Source organism: Halyomorpha halys, unplaced genomic scaffold (assembly GCF_000696795.3).
Source record: "Halyomorpha halys isolate HHAL.00 unplaced genomic scaffold, Hhal_1.1 Scaffold355.1, whole genome shotgun sequence".
Lineage (NCBI taxonomy): Eukaryota > Metazoa > Arthropoda > Insecta > Hemiptera > Pentatomidae > Halyomorpha > Halyomorpha halys.
In genome coordinates, this window is record NW_027110523.1 from 386,259 (window position 1) to 393,469 (window position 7,211).

The 7,211-nt window shown below is 28.5% G+C and overlaps 1 long non-coding RNA gene across 1 annotated transcript; it reads left to right on the forward strand.

The window, feature by feature from the left end:
• The first annotated feature begins 3,344 nt into the window (after window positions 1-3,344).
• LOC136796076 (uncharacterized) lies at window positions 3,345-6,298 on the forward strand. Its single transcript, XR_010843771.1, has 2 exons — window positions 3,345-3,475; window positions 6,117-6,298. It is a non-coding gene; the product is annotated as an uncharacterized lncRNA (long non-coding RNA).
• The last annotated feature ends 913 nt before the right edge of the window (window positions 6,299-7,211 follow it).

The following is a 7,211-nucleotide window of genomic DNA, read 5'->3' on the forward strand; positions in this document are numbered from 1 at the left end:
GTGATAATTGTTATTGCTTTGAAATGTGAGGCACTAAGTCATAAAACATGGTAACAGTCATTTATTGTGAATTTGAAGTTTATGATTTCACCAAAATCTTTAGGGTTTATTTCATAAATTTTTGGAACATTTGTTTGATACTTATATCCAATTATAGTATGTAACTCCTGATTTAGTGTAAAACACTCCAGTTCACGAACATCTTTGAATTTAAAATTTTTCAGTTATTATATTTCAAGACAAAGTGCCTCATATAATAATAGTGTTATCAATTTTTTCACTAGCACTCACTTTCATTTAGTTGAATTCAATAGGATTATCTCAGCCTAATAACCTAAAGATATATATTTAGAACGGGTATCTTAAGCTATTAAAATTTATTTCTTGGTTTGACTAAGTAATTCTCCTAGTTTATCTGATGTTCCCGATTTGAAGAGAAAGTTTTAAATGTGATGTATATATTAGATATTTATTATTTGTACAAAAGAGGGCTTTATTTGCGATACACTTAGCTATGCCGGTGATTAAGTTATCTTAACTATGGCAGATAAGATAGTTCATGACCTTGTGTCTTCTTTCTTTTCACAGGGTATTGGAGTATTGAAAGATACTATGCCAATCTTATTTCTGATATCTTTTAAAACATGGACTACTATTAATAATTTTAAAAATTAAATAAAATCTAGCTGAGATGGATGGTTTAAAGCTGCATTTTATTTTGTATATGTACCGTCAAAGGAATTCTAAAAATTATTTGTTATTTATTAAAACATGTTTTAAGTGAAATGGCTATTGTTGAGAAATTGATGATTATGAGCTTTTCAATTATATTAGATTCATCAGGATTTGATGATTAATTTTTTTTATTTTGAGTATAATTATGATAAACTGACTCGCTCTTGATTATTATGGTGATTATTTTGAACTTTTCTTGAGCTAAAAATGTCTTCAAGCAAATGACTTGCTTTCTTGAATTTTATAGATATTCTGTAAGAATAATTCTAAAAATTTAAATTTCTCATAATAGTAGGATATTGGAATATTTGACTGTGTGTATTAAGTTGCTTTAGTTCAATTTAATTTTGTATATATTACATCTGAATAAAAATGTCTTTATTTAGTTATAAAGTAATTAAGAACCATGTTTATTGATAGTGGCATATCCATCTAACCATGGTGATAACGACAGATATTGATTCTAAGTATTACCTAGTCACTGAGGTGGGTGGCTGTAGCAATAGACAATCAGAACATGACCATTTTCATATTTTCCTCTACAGGGCCCATGAGGTCCATTTGTACCAATCTTTTTATCATTTAAAGGATAAGATGGTCCCATTACCTGTCAGATAGGAACTTAATTTAGTAAAAAAAAACTTAATATTATAGGTTCTTACTGGATGAGTTTTCATTAATATATATATATTAGATTAGATAAAATATATATAAATTAGATGTAGTGAAAGATCTTCCTTTTTAAATTCTTTATTTTAATGAATCATTAACAATGTTCCGGAGCTATCACCTAAATAAATTTACACTATTCACCTTATGCATACAACAATTAAGTTAATATACCACAAGTTTTTTAATTTAAAACAATCACCTTAAATAAATATATCTTCAATTATCACATTATAGCCATTCTCTTTATAAGTCTTAAATATAATAACAAGAATCATATTACTGTCAGTTTTATAGTAAATCATTAATTAAATTTCATATATAATAATAAATAAGGAGATCTGAAACCATTATATAAAAAAAAAAAAATTATAAAACTATTTATCGATAGTTCAGGCCTAAATAAACAATGTGGAAGAATGTATTGTAGAAGTATAGTAGGATAACAAATGAATTTAGAGATTGATAAAGATATAATAAAATAGTATATTAAATGGATAACTTGATGCCTGGCCGTTGAGTAATTAAAAACTTAATCACATTTAAAGGGCAAAATATGCCATAGAGAATAAGTGGGAGGAAATGGCTATTACAAATGAGAGTTGAATGTTTTTGTGTGACATTAGAACTCTGGGAAAATAAAGAATTATAAAGAGGATCTTTTGTTATCATTTGAGTGACTACAGTCGACTCATTAGTCCTAATTCTAAATTCCCAAGAGAGAACCTCAATTTATTGAGGTTTTCAGGTTAAAAAATTAGTTTCATTTATGGTGGTTTAAAAAAAAGATTTGAGTTAACAGTTTTATTAAATACAATTTTTTTTCAAACCTCAATTGCTTTAAATTATTTGATTCCCTAATTAGTTGTGTTCAATAGAAAGTTTTCTTTTAGTAACTTCCCTCTGATAGAAATATTGTTCTATCTACATTGAGAAATCCAAGTAATTCAACATGTTTCGATTTGAGGAAAGCTCCTTAGTTTTCTCCCCCTAGCAGGTTATGTCTGACATACGGGGAGAAGGGGGAGAGATTATCCAATAGGTAACCAACCTATCTAACTAGAGTGGGAGGGTCATGTTTGGATTCCATGGGGAGACCACTAAATTAAAGTAAACTCCCCCTGGTAAGGTTAGAACCAGTGCTGTTTCCAGACTCAAGGTTATTAAGGTGATAACCTCTACTCATTCAGTTACCAAACAGTCGGACAATCTAAATGGTCTGACTAGACAGAAGTGCTGACTTAATCAGCTTCCTCTTACCACAGGAACTAGCCTTCAGAATATGGTCTTTTTGTTCTGTAATTGTTGACAGAGTTAAGGGAGATAGCCAAAAATGTGCTGTGACATCTTTTTTTCTTGCCGTCCTCAATTAGAACAAAAATATTCTTTTTATCTGAGATAAAGACAATACAATGTTGATGCTAAATAGAAGTCATTTGTCAAAAATGGTTGATAAACAATGTTCATTAAAAATTGTTTGAAAAAGACTCTATTTTAAGAAGAAACATAAGCATTATTTACTTTAAAATATAGAGATAGAGCTTACTACCCGTTGGATTTATTGAGTGGTGTTGGTCATGCTACATAATGTTTTATTTGTATTTCTTAGGAGATATAATTCCATTAGTTTAATTCTATTTATTCCATTAGTTCCATTTAAATTTAAAGAGGTTTTCTCAAGAAATCAAGAGTGTATGTATTTTTTATAGAGGTTCAAATTAGCTAGAGTTGACTGTGTATTATATTTGTTTGTTATCACATGATTAATAGTACTTTTTTCTTAATTTTAGGCTCCAGCCAAAGCCTCCTCCACAAAGAAATCGATTAAAAAAATCTGTAAAGAATATGATGAAAAAGAAAAAAGGGAAGAAGAAGAACGACAAGCTCGCCGTCAACGACTTAGAGATGAACTAACTGTAGGTGCTAATTCAGATCGGCTACGTAGAAGGAAATTACAGGAGGCGGCTGATCTTAGCTTAGCAAAGGAAGTATTAGGGCTTGTATGCCCCCAATCTGTGAAAGATGATTCTATACAGACGTGATAAAGGATTAAAGTAATCTTCGGAAAGATGTAATTTTTTTATTTTAAATTTTATTTTTTATTGTTATTTTTTATATACGAACTATTTTTATTTTACTATGTACAATAAATATTTATTACTGAATATATAATTCTTCAGAATATATCACAGAAACATTGATAACTGCTGGTTTACGTGTCTTTTCTCTTTATTCATATTTTATCTCGCATATCCTTGTCATTTATGTTTATGGATGTTATTTATTATATAAATGCATAATGATCTATATTTTCAATTCATGACCCTATTTGGAATTATTTGTGAATGGTTTTAACTCTTGGTTTAAATCCATTTTATCCTTTATTTCCGTTCTAGGAAAAAAAGCTATTGTATATAATTGTAATTTTTCATTTTTTTTTTCATTTTTAATTAAAAATATATGACTGTTCCTGGTAATGCTGCTCTGTTATATATTCTAATCTAATGTGTGTTTAAAATAAATTAATATTAGTGTTTTATAGGTTTAGAGAAGTTATTTGAAAACACTGCCATTAGTATTATTATTTAATGGAACAATAATTTAACTTGTCAAATGAATTACAATAAAAATCTTATTGAAGCTTGAAAGTACTATTATTTAGTCTTAAGATTTCTCAAAATAAATAATAAAATGGCGTATTAAAGCAATAAAAAAGTAAAATTTTGTGCTGAATGTAACTCAATGGGAAAAAAATTATATATGCTCATTATCAAATTTTAATTTATAATGCTCGACAGGTCATTCATTTAAAATATTACTTTTCTTATCTATTTCCAAGCAAATCTTGGTTTCTGTAAAAGCACCACATTGTTAGTTTTAAATTCTGGTCAATTTTATATCTTGTCATATACTACTAACACAAACTAACAGCTTTTATTTTCATATAAACCCCAAAAAATTAACATGGTGTTGATAATGCAGTCATTAATATCAAAGAACCTAGTTTTGATCTAAATACTGGCCATAGAAAAGTATAGTTTTGTTTATTTAAGGTTTAGTCTATTCTTATATGGCTTGAACCACTCTCAAAAATTCTAGATTTATATTTGCAAAACACCTTCATTATGTGATATAACCAAACCAACTCCAGGCATGGGCATAGGTAGGATTTCACCAAGGGTAACAGACCTAAGCTCATTACACACAAATACATTTCTTATAAATAGTTCATTTAGAAACATTGAGTAAAAGAAAGATATGTAATTCCGCATTCTAAGAAATACCCCCACTTCATAAAATTCATTCATCACGTTTTAAATTTTTATTAGCTATAATCACAATAAATTATTGAAAATCGGGCATAAACTTAGTAATTGTACATAAATACACATACAATGCACAAAGAAAATACAAAAATATAAGAGGTGATGAAGAGTTTGGCTATGAGAGCATCAGCCTTGTGGGATTGCTGGAAAAAATATTGATAACCTCTTCTACGATGGCTGCCATCTTTGATTCATTTTCAACAAACATTCTGAGATTACTAAAATGGCAAACTTTAAGTTATTATAGAAAGAGTGGAATCTAAAAAAGGTTCTTTATTATTTGTTTCCCCCATTATTTTTAGATATAAATTTATGATGAATAATTGCGCTCATTGAATCTTACCTTTTTAACAAAGAATCAATGTATGTCCATCTTCTCCCTTCAAAGATGTGGTTGTTATCTCATGATCCATGAAGATGTCAACTCAACAATGTTACCTCACAAATAATTATAGCATGGAAGAAATAAAATAAGTTCACTATTTTCTTTATTTTTTTTTTCCTTGGGTCCTAAATACCTCAACTTATGCCCATGACTCCAGGGACTACTAAGGAGTAAAAGAAAACAATTAAGCAATGCCACCATGATAGAAGGGCATAGAATCCTGGAGGGTTGTGGGACCCTTAATCTTTAGTTAATATGGAATGTTAACTATCCTAATGTAAAATACAATTTTTTTTTTTTTTTTTTTGAAATTAAGTGAATAAAAACTAATACGTTAGTACACTGCAACTTTATTTGCTGCATGTAGTTGCTGGAAATAATTATCTCTGTATTAAACAGAACTTGTCAGATATTAAAATATGTTAAAAGGTTTTTAATTTTTACTTCATATAAAATATACCTAGTTGTTTAAAAAATTTTACAAAATTATAAATTCAATATTATTATTTATATTAATTTGAATCGTTTATTTTTCTATTAAAATTGCCTATCACTCAAAATCATATTAAAGCTATCGGCTTCTACTATTTTACTTCTCCTGCTGAATTGGAAATTTTTTTTTTATTAATCTTTTCCATTTATCTTAACATTTTGTTGGTCCGTATAGCTCTTATTTATTTATTAAGATAAAATATATCAACAGGTCGTTCTTTGTTTTGAGCTTTTTGGGCAAAATTTAATTTTTTTAATTATATTTAATTACAGCTTTATACACATCTAAGCTCACAATTACTGCTCGCTCAAGAACTTGATAAAATCTCAACTGGTTCATGGCAATGAAGATTTTCAAGAAAGTATTAACTACTAAACAAAACAATATTGATTTCACTATCTCCTGTCTATGCGTTTAATTAAAAAAAATATATCAACGAAAATCTGTGTCATTTAGGGGTCACTTGACTTCATCATTGTATCAAAACTAAAAATTTTTTTGTCTTTAGAACTCTACCAGTTGAGTCTTCTATTTTGGAAGATGTTCTCCAGTAAAGCTGAGCTTTCAATAGTCATGAGGGGTATAGAAGATACAATACTTTTTGAAGGATTTAACCTGGATTTCAAGGACCTCTACTGTCATCTAAAATTCAGACAGAACGTCGGTCAAATAAAATAATCTCTACTACTACTATGTTTGTCGTTACTAACTGCACCACCCAACCATCCTCTGTGTTTAATCTATCGTCAACAACAAAAACCTCATTAAATACCATGAAAAATCATTATTTTGTGAATTTATTTAGGCAAAGATAATAGAAACTACTACTCCCTCCATAATGTACAGTATGTGTAAATAATGTACAGAGTTTTATTTACTCTCATTTGAGAATTAATAGCAGGCGTGGGAGTAGCAGTTTCCAGGATATTTGCCAGAATGAATTCACAAAATATTAATTTTTCGTTATATGAAAAAAAAAATTGCTTCTTAAAAACCCGATATCAAGAACTATTGAATTTAAGCTCAGATTTTAGAAAATTTCTTCAACTTCAATCTATGAGCTATGACATTTTTTAGTGTTGTTGGTAGTTAAAAGGATATGGAGCTCCGATGAAAAAAAAAAAAAGAACATTTTAGGTGTTTCTCTAATGAAATAAACTTCAGGGAGCTTGCAGCTTAAAAATTTCAATATTTACTTTTTAATGACATTTACCTTATCCCTTCCATAATCTAAGTTAAAATTGAACCATTTTCTTAGAAAAAATAACATGAATTTTTTTTTTCAATTGAAAGAACTCAAGAATGAATTTATTGTAACTTCTGGAACAGCCTCTAATTTTTATTCTCTCGAACTATGGTTGGCAGTCATAAATTTTGACTCCTAACTATACTATATATAGTCTTCACTAAAGTAAAAAAAGTTGGTGTGAAATAACGTCTTTTATCTCCTTTTGGTCTCTTTAAGTTTATTAGGTATTACTTTGCTATCTTATGCCATGTCTCTGCTCGAGAAACTTGGAGGGCTTATTACTATTTAAGGATGCTATCCTTTTGTCCATTAAGTCCCAATAACTGAAGTCATAGTAAGTAACTGTTGGAATAC